The sequence below is a fragment of the Solanum lycopersicum genome, chromosome 12 (genome assembly GCF_036512215.1).
Source record: "Solanum lycopersicum chromosome 12, SLM_r2.1".
Taxonomy (NCBI): Eukaryota; Viridiplantae; Streptophyta; class Magnoliopsida; order Solanales; family Solanaceae; genus Solanum; species Solanum lycopersicum.
The window spans coordinates 69,478,165-69,488,953 of record NC_090811.1 but is presented as its reverse complement, the minus strand read 5'-3'; positions in this window follow the sequence as shown (position 1 = coordinate 69,488,953).

Genomic DNA, 10,789 nt, shown 5'->3' with positions numbered 1-10,789 from the left:
GCTATTGCACACCATTTTTTGGGTGATCGGGATTCCGACATCAAAAATGCCAAATTTGTTCGTGGACGTCTGTCAAGACGTTGTCTATGCATACGGTTGGCCATTGGGCCATTTGGAAGGTCAAACGAGCCCCGGAGCGAGCATACGCCTCATTTTGACGATTTTCGTGTGCTATTGCACACCATTTTTTGGGTGATCGGGATTCCGACGTCAAAAATGCCAAATTTGTTCGTGGACGTCCGTCAAGACGTTGTCTATGCATACGGTTGGCCATCACGGGTTTTCTGGGCCATTTGGAAGGTCAAACGAGCCCCGGAGCGAGCATACGCCTCATTTTGACGATTTTCGTGTGCTATTGCACACCATTTTTTGGGTGATCGGGATTCCGACGTCAAAAATGCCAATTTTGTTCGTGGACGTCCGTCAAGACGTTGTCTATGCATACGGTTGGCCATCACGGGTTTTCTGGGCCGTTTGGAAGGTCAAACGAGCCCCGGAGCGAGCATACGCCTCATTTTGACGATTTTCGTGTGCTATTGCACACCATTTTTTGGGTGATCGGGATTCCGACGTCAAAAATGCCAAATTTGTTCGTGGACGTCCGTCAAGACGTTGTCTATGCATACGGTTGGCCATCACGGGTTTTCTGGGCCGTTTGGAAGGTCAAACGAGCCTCGGAGCGAGCATACGCCTCATTTTGACGATTTTCGTGTGCTATTGCACACCATTTTTTGGCTGATCGGGATTCCGACGTCAAAAATGCCAAATTTGTTCGTGGACGTCCATCAAGACGTTGTCTATGCATACGGTTGGCCATCACGGGTTTTCTGGGCCGTTTGGAAGGTCAAACGAGCCCCGGAGCGAGCATACGCCTTATTTTGACGATTTTCGTGTGCTATTGCACACCATTTTTTGGGTGATCGGGATTCTGACGTCAAAAATGCCAAATTTGTTCGTGGACGTCCGTCAAGACGTTGTCTATGCATACGGTTGGCCATCACGGGTTTTCTGGGCCATTTGGAAGGTCAAACGAGCCCCGGAGCGAGCATACGCCTTATTTTGACGATTTTCGTGTGCTATTGCACACCATTTTTTGGGTGATCAGGATTCCGACGTCAAAAATGCCAAATTTGTTCGTGGACGTCCGTCAAGACGTTGTCTATGCATACGGTTGGCCATCACGGGTTTTCTGGGCCGTTTGGAAGGTCAAACGAGCCCCGGAGCGAGCATACGCCTCATTTTGACGATTTTCGTGTGCTATTGCACACCATTTTTTGGGTGATCGGGATTCCGACGTCAAAAATGCCAAATTTGTTCGTGGACGTCCGTCAAGACATTGTCTATTCATAGGGTTGGCCATCACGGGTTTTCTGGGCCATTTGGAAGGTCAAACGAGCCCCGGAGCGAGCATACGCCTCATTTTGATGATTTTCGTGTGCAATATCAGGATTCCGATGTCAAAAATGCCAAATTTGTTCGTGGACATCCGTCAAGACGTTGTCTATGCATACGGTTGGCCATCACGGGTTTTCTGGGCCGTTTGGAAGGTCAAACGAGCCCCGGAGCGAGCATACGCCTCATTTTGACGATTTTCATGTGCTATTGCACACCATTTTTTGGGTGATCGGGATTCCGACGTCAAAAATGCCAAATTTGTTCGTGGACGTCCGTCAAGACGTTGTCTATGCATACGGTTGGCCATCACGGGTTTTCTGGGCCATTTGGAAGGTCAAACGAGCCCCGGAGCGAGCATACGCCTCATTTTGACGATTTTCGTGTGCTATTGCACACCATTTTTTGGGTGATCGGGATTCCGACGTCAAAAATGCCAATTTTGTTCGTGGACGTCCGTCAAGACGTTGTCTATGCATACGGTTGGCCATCACGGGTTTTCTGGGCCGTTTGGAAGGTCAAACGAGCCCCGGAGCGAGCATACGCCTCATTTTGACGATTTTCGTGTGCTATTGCACACCATTTTTTGGGTGATCGGGATTCCGACGTCAAAAATGCCAATTTTGTTCGTGGACGTCCGTCAAGACGTTGTCTATGCATACGGTTGGCCATCACGGGTTTTCTGGGCCGTTTGGAAGGTCAAACGAGCCCCGGAGCGAGCATACGCCTCATTTTGACGATTTTCGTGTGCTATTGCACACCATTTTTTGGGTGATCGGGATTCCGACGTCAAAAATGCCAAATTTGTTCGTGGACGTCCGTCAAGACGTTGTCTATGCATACGGTTGGCCATCACGGGTTTTCTGGGCCGTTTTGAAGGTCAAACGAGCCCCGGAGCGAGCATACGCCTCATTTTGACGATTTTCGTGTGCTATTGCACACCATTTTTTGGGTGATCGGGATTCCGACGTCAAAAATGCCAAATTTGTTCGTGGACGTCCGTCAAGACGTTGTCTATGCATACGGTTGGCCATCACGGGTTTTCTGGGCCGTTTTGAAGGTCAAACGAGCCCCGGAGCGAGCATACGCCTCATTTTGACGATTTTCATGTGCTATTGCACACCATTTTTTGGGTGATCGGGATTCCGACGTCAAAAATGCCAAATTTGTTCGTGGACGTCCGTCAAGACGTTGTCTATGCATACGGTTGGCCATCACGGGTTTTCTGGGCCATTTGGAAGGTCAAACGAGCCCCGGAGCGAGCATACGCCTCATTTTGACGATTTTCGTGTGCTATTGCACACCATTTTTTGGGTGATCGGGATTCCGACGTTAAAAATGCCAATTTTGTTCATGGACGTCCGTCAAGACGTTGTCTATGCATACGGTTGGCCATCACGGGTTTTCTGGGCCGTTTGGAAGGTCAAACGAGCCCCGGAGCGAGCATACGCCTCATTTTGACGATTTTCGTGTGCTATTGCACACCATTTTTTGGGTGATCGGGATTCCGACGTCAAAAATGCCAAATTTGTTCGTGGACGTCCGTCAAGACGTTGTCTATGCATACGGTTGGCCATCACGGGTTTTCTGGGCCGTTTTGAAGGTCAAACGAGCCCCGGAGCGAGCATACGCCTCATTTTGACGATTTTCGTGTGCTATTGCACACCATTTTTTGGGTGATCGGGATTCCGACGTCAAAAATGCCAAATTTGTTCGTGGACGTCCGTCAAGACGTTGTCTATGCATACGGTTGGCCATCACGGGTTTTCTAGGCCATTTGGAAGGTCAAACGAGCCCCGGAGCGAGCATACGCCTCATTTTGACGATTTTCGTGTGCTATTGCACACACCATTTTTTGGGTGATCAGGATTCCGACATCAAAAATGCCAAATTTGTTCGTGGACGTCCGTCAAGACGTTGTCTATGCATACGGTTGGCCATCACGGGTTTTCTGGGCCGTTTGGAAGGTCAAACGAGCCCCGGAGCGAGCATACGCCTCATTTTGACGATTTTCGTGTGCTATTGCACACCATTTTTTGGGTGATCAGGATTCCGACGTCAAAAATGCCAAATTTGTTCGTGGACGTCCGTCAAGACGTTGTCTATGCATACGGTTGGCCATCACGGGTTTTCTGGGCCGTTTGGAAGGTCAAACGAGCCCCGGAGCGAGCATACGCCTCATTTTGACGATTTTCGTGTGCTATTGCACACCATTTTTTGGGTGATCGGGATTCCGACGTCAAAAATGCCAAATTTGTTCGTGGACGTCCGTCAAGACGTTGTCTATGCACACGGTTGGCCATCACGGGTTTTCTGGGCCGTTTGGAAGGTCAAACGAGCCTCGGAGCGAGCATACGCCTCATTTTGACGATTTTCGTGTGCTATTGCACACCATTTTTTGGTTGATCGGGATTCCGACGTCAAAAATGCCAAATTTGTTCGTGGACGTCCATCAAGACGTTGTCTATGCATACGGTTGGCCATCACGGGTTTTCTAGGCCGTTTGGAAGGTCAAACGAGCCCCGGAGCGAGCATACGCCTTATTTTGACGATTTTCGTGTGCTATTGCACACCATTTTTTGGGTGATCGGGATTCCGACGTCAAAAATGCCAAATTTGTTCGTGGACGTATGTCAAGACATTGTCTATTCATAGGGTTGGCCATCACGGGTTTTCTGGGCCATTTGGAAGGTCAAACGAGCCCCGGAGCGAGCATACGCCTCATTTTGACCATTTTCGTGTGCAATATCAGGATTCCGACGTCAAAAATGCAAAATTTGTTCGTGGACGTCCGTCAAGACGTTGTCTATGCATACGGTTGGCCATCACGGGTTTTCTGGGCCGTTTGGAAGGTCAAACGAGCCCCGGAGCGAGCATACGCCTCATTTTGACGATTTTCGTGTGCTATTGCACACCATTTTTTGGGTGATCGGGATTCCGACGTCAAAAATGCCAAATTTGTTCGTGGACGTCCGTCAAGACGTTGTCTATGCATACGGTTGGCCATCACGGGTTTTCTGGGCCATTTGGAAGGTCAAACGAGCCCCGGAGCGAGCATACGCCTCATTTTGACCATTTTCGTGTGCAATATCAGGATTCCGACGTCAAAAATGCCAAATTTGTTCGTGGACGTCCGTCAAGACATTGTCTATTCATAGGGTTGGCCATCACGGGTTTTCTGGGCCATTTGGAAGGTCAAACGAGCCCCGGAGCGAGCATACGCCTCATTTTGACCATTTTCGTGTGCAATATCAGGATTCCGACGTCAAAAATGCCAAATTTGTTCGTGGACGTCCGTCAAGACGTTGTCTATGCATACGGTTGGCCATCACGGGTTTTCTGGGCCGTTTGGAAGGTCAAACGAGCCCCGGAGCGAGCATACGCCTCATTTTGACGATTTTCGTGTGCTATTGCACACCATTTTTTGGGTGATCGGGATTCCGACGTCAAAAATGCCAAATTTGTTCGTGGACGTCCGTCAAGACGTTGTCTATGCATACGGTTGGCCATCACGGGTTTTCTGGGCCATTTGGAAGGTCAAACGAGCCCCGGAGCGAGCATACGCCTCATTTTGACGATTTTCGTGTGCTATTGCACACCATTTTTTGGGTGATCGGGATTCCGACGTCAAAAATGCCAATTTTGTTCGTGGACGTCCGTCAAGACGTTGTCTATGCATACGGTTGGCCATCACGGGTTTTCTGGGCCGTTTGGAAGGTCAAACGAGCCCCGGAGCGAGCATACGCCTCATTTTGACGATTTTCGTGTGCTATTGCACACCATTTTTTGGGTGATCGGGATTCCGACGTCAAAAATGCCAAATTTGTTCGTGGACGTCCGTCAAGACGTTGTCTATGCATACGGTTGGCCATCACGGGTTTTCTGGGCCGTTTTGAAGGTCAAACGAGCCCCGGAGCGAGCATACGCCTCATTTTGACGATTTTCGTGTGCTATTGCACACCATTTTTTGGGTGATCGGGATTCCGACGTCAAAAATGCCAAATTTGTTCGTGGACGTCCGTCAAGACGTTGTCTATGCATACGGTTGGCCATCACGGGTTTTCTAGGCCATTTGGAAGGTCAAACGAGCCCCGGAGCGAGCATACGCCTCATTTTGACGATTTTCGTGTGCTATTGCACACACCATTTTTTGGGTGATCAGGATTCCGACATCAAAAATGCCAAATTTGTTCGTGGACGTCCGTCAAGACGTTGTCTATGCATACGGTTGGCCATCACGGGTTTTCTGGGCCGTTTGGAAGGTCAAACGAGCCCCGGAGCGAGCATACGCCTCATTTTGACGATTTTCGTGTGCTATTGCACACCATTTTTTGGGTGATCAGGATTCCGACGTCAAAAATGCCAAATTTGTTCGTGGACGTCCGTCAAGACGTTGTCTATGCATACGGTTGGCCATCACGGGTTTTCTGGGCCGTTTGGAAGGTCAAACGAGCCCCGGAGCGAGCATACGCCTCATTTTGACGATTTTCGTGTGCTATTGCACACCATTTTTTGGGTGATCGGGATTCCGACGTCAAAAATGCCAAATTTGTTCGTGGACGTCCGTCAAGACGTTGTCTATGCATACGGTTGGCCATCACGGGTTTTCTGGGCCGTTTGGAAGGTCAAACGAGCCTCGGAGCGAGCATACGCCTCATTTTGACGATTTTCGTGTGCTATTGCACACCATTTTTTGGGTGATCGGGATTCCGACGTCAAAAATGCCAATTTTGTTCGTGGACGTCCGTCAAGACGTTGTCTATGCATACGGTTGGCCATCACGGGTTTTCTGGGCCGTTTGGAAGGTCAAACGAGCCCCGGAGCGAGCATACGCCTCATTTTGACGATTTTCGTGTGCTATTGCACACCATTTTTTGGGTGATCGGGATTCCGACGTCAAAAATGCCAAATTTGTTCGTGGACGTCCGTCAAGACGTTGTCTATGCATACGGTTGGCCATCACGGGTTTTCTGGGCCGTTTTGAAGGTCAAACGAGCCCCGGAGCGAGCATACGCCTCATTTTGACGATTTTCGTGTGCTATTGCACACCATTTTTTGGGTGATCGGGATTCCGACGTCAAAAATGCCAAATTTGTTCGTGGACGTCCGTCAAGACGTTGTCTATGCATACGGTTGGCCATCACGGGTTTTCTGGGCCATTTGGAAGGTCAAACGAGCCCCGGAGCGAGCATACGCCTCATTTTGACGATTTTCGTGTGCTATTGCACACACCATTTTTTGGGTGATCAGGATTCCGACATCAAAAATGCCAAATTTGTTCGTGGACGTCCGTCAAGACGTTGTCTATGCATACGGTTGGCCATCACGGGTTTTCTGGGCCGTTTGGAAGGTCAAACGAGCCCCGGAGCGAGCATACGCCTCATTTTGACGATTTTCGTGTGCTATTGCACACCATTTTTTGGGTGATCAGGATTCCGACGTCAAAAATGCCAAATTTGTTCGTGGACGTCCGTCAAGACGTTGTCTATGCATACGGTTGGCCATCACGGGTTTTCTGGGCCGTTTGGAAGGTCAAACGAGCCCCGGAGCGAGCATACGCCTCATTTTGACGATTTTCGTGTGCTATTGCACACCATTTTTTGGGTGATCGGGATTCCGACGTCAAAAATGCCAAATTTGTTCGTGGACGTCCGTCAAGACGTTGTCTATGCATACGGTTGGCCATCACGGGTTTTCTGGGCCGTTTGGAAGGTCAAACGAGCCTCGGAGCGAGCATACGCCTCATTTTGACGATTTTCGTGTGCTATTGCACACCATTTTTTGGCTGATCGGGATTCCGACGTCAAAAATGCCAAATTTGTTCGTGGACGTCCATCAAGACGTTGTCTATGCATACGGTTGGCCATCACGGGTTTTCTGGGCCGTTTGGAAGGTCAAACGAGCCCCGGAGCGAGCATACGCCTTATTTTGACGATTTTCGTGTGCTATTGCACACCATTTTTTGGGTGATCGGGATTCTGACGTCAAAAATGCCAAATTTGTTCGTGGACGTCCGTCAAGACGTTGTCTATGCATACGGTTGGCCATCACGGGTTTTCTGGGCCATTTGGAAGGTCAAACGAGCCCCGGAGCGAGCATACGCCTTATTTTGACGATTTTTGTGTGCTATTGCACACCATTTTTTGGGTGATCAGGATTCCGACGTCAAAAATGCCAAATTTGTTCGTGGACGTCCGTCAAGACGTTGTCTATGCATACGGTTGGCCATCACGGGTTTTCTGGGCCGTTTGGAAGGTCAAACGAGCCCCGGAGTTAGCATACGCCTCATTTTGACGATTTTCGTGTGCTATTGCACACCATTTTTTGGGTGATCGGGATTCCGACGTCAAAAATGCCAAATTTGTTCGTGGACGTCCGTCAAGACATTGTCTATTCATAGGGTTGGCCATCACGGGTTTTCTGGGCCATTTGGAAGGTCAAACGAGCCCCGGAGCGAGCATACGCCTCATTTTGACCATTTTCGTGTGCAATATCAGGATTCCGACGTCAAAAATGCCAAATTTGTTCGTGGACGTCCGTCAAGACGTTGTCTATGCATACGGTTGGCCATCACGGGTTTTCTGGGCCGTTTGGAAGGTCAAACGAGCCCCGGAGCGAGCATACGCCTCATTTTGACGATTTTCGTGTGCTATTGCACACCATTTTTTGGGTGATCGGGATTCCGACGTCAAAAATGCCAAATTTGTTCGTGGACGTCCGTCAAGACGTTGTCTATGCATACGGTTGGCCATCACGGGTTTTCTGGGCCATTTGGAAGGTCAAACGAGCCCCGGAGCGAGCATACGCCTCATTTTGACGATTTTCGTGTGCTATTGCACACCATTTTTTTGGTGATCGGGATTCTGACGTCCAAAAAGCCAAATTTGTTCGTGGACGTCCGTCAAGATGTTGTCTATGCATACGGTTGGCCATCACGGGTTTTCTGGGCCGTTTGGAAGGTCAAACGAGCCCCGGAGCGAGCATACGCCTCATTTTGATGATTTTCGTGTGCTATTGCACACCATTTTTTGGGTGATCAGGATTCCGACGTCAAAAATGCCAAATTTGTTCGTGGACGTCCGTCAAGACGTTGTCTATGCATACGGTTGGCCATCACGGGTTTTCTGGGCCGTTTGGAAGGTCAAACGAGCCCCGGAGCGAGCATACGCCTCATTTTGACGATTTTCGTGTGCTATTGCACACCATTTTTTGGGTGATCGGGATTCCGACGTCAAAAATGCCAAATTTGTTCGTGGACGTCCGTCAAGACGTTGTCTATGCATACGGTTGGCCATCACGGGTTTTCTAGGCCATTTGGAAGGTCAAACGAGCCCCGGAGCGAGCATACGCCTCATTTTGACGATTTTCGTGTGCTATTGCACACCATTTTTTGGGTGATCAGGATTCCGACGTCAAAAATGCCAAATTTGTTCGTGGACGTCCGTCATGACGTTGTCTATGCATACGGTTGGCCATCACGGGTTTTCTGGGCCGTTTGGAAGGTCAAACGAGCCCCGGAGCGAGCATACGCCTCATTTTGACGATTTTCGTGTGCTATTGCACACCATTTTTTGGGTGATCAGGATTCCGACGTCAAAAATGCCAAGTTTGTTCGTGGACGTCCGTCAAGACGTTGTCTATGCATACGGTTGGCCATCACGGGTTTTCTGGGCCGTTTGGAAGGTCAAACGAGCCCCGGAGCGAGCATACGCCTCATTTTGACGATTTTCGTGTGCTATTGCACACCATTTTTTGGGTGATCGGGATTCCGACGTCAAAAATGCCAAATTTGTTCGTGGACGTCCGTCAAGACGTTGTCTATGCATACGGTTGGCCATCACGGGTTTTCTGGGCCGTTTGGAAGGTCAAACGAGCCTCGGAGCGAGCATACGCCTCATTTTGACGATTTTCGTGTGCTATTGCACACCATTTTTTGGCTGATCGGGATTCCGACGTCAAAAATGCCAAATTTGTTCGTGGACGTCCATCAAGACGTTGTCTATGCATACGGTTGGCCATCACGGGTTTTCTAGGCCGTTTGGAAGGTCAAACGAGCCCCGGAGCGAGCATACGCCTTATTTTGACGATTTTCGTGTGCTATTGCACACCATTTTTTGGGTGATCGGGATTCTGACGTCAAAAATGCCAAATTTGTTCGTGGACGTCCGTCAAGACGTTGTCTATGCATACGGTTGGCCATCACGGGTTTTCTGGGCCATTTGGAAGGTCAAACGAGCCCCGGAGCGAGCATACGCCTTATTTTGACGATTTTCGTGTGCTATTGCACACCATTTTTTGGGTGAACAGGATTCCGACGTCAAAAATGCCAAATTTGTTCGTGGACGTCCGTCAAGACGTTGTCTATGCAAACGGTTGGCCATCACGGGTTTTCTGGGCCGTTTGGAAGGTCAAACGAGCCCCGGAGCGAGCATACGCCTCATTTTGACGATTTTCGTGTGCTATTGCACAACATTTTTTTGGTGATCGGGATTCCGACGTCAAAAATGCCAAATTTGTTCGTGGACGTCCGTCAAGACGTTGTCTATGCATAAGGTTTGCCATCACGGGTTTTCTGGGCCGTTTGGAAGGTAAAACGAGCCCCGGAGCGAGCATACGCCTCATTTTGACGATTTTCGTGTGCTATTGCACACCATTTTTTGGCTGATCGGGATTCCGACGTCAAAAATGCCAAATTTGTTCGTGGACGTCCGTCAAGACGTTGTCTATGCATACGGTTGGCCATCACGGGTTTTTTGGGCCGTTTGGAAGGTCAAACGAGCCCCGGAGCGAGCATACGCCTCATTTTGACGATTTTCGTGTGCTATTGCACACCATTTTTTGGGTGATCGGGATTCCGACGTCAAAAATGCCAAATTTGTTTGTGGACATCCGTCAAGTCGTGGTCTATGCATACGGTTGGCCATCACGGGTTTTCAGGGCCGTTTAAAAGGTCAAACGAGCCCCGGAGCGAGCATACGCCTCATTTTGATGATTTTCGTGTGCTATTGCACACCATTTTTGGGTGATCGGGATTCCGACGTCAAAAATGCCAAATTTGTTCGTGGACGTCCGTCAAGACGTTGTCTATGCATACGGTTGGCCATCACGGGTTTTCTGGGCCGTTTGGAAGGTCAAACGAGCCCCGGAGTGAGCATACGCCTCATTTTGACGATTTTCGTGTGCTATTGCACACCATTTTTTGGGTGATCGGGATTCCGACGTCAAAAATGCCAAATTTGTTCGTGGACGTCCGTGAAGACATTGTCTATGCATAGGGTTGGCCATCACGGGTTTTCTGGGCCATTTGGAAGGTCAAACGAGCCCCGGAGCGAGCATACGCCTCATTTTGACGATTTTCGTGTGCAATATCAGGATTCCGACGTCAAAAATGCCAAAT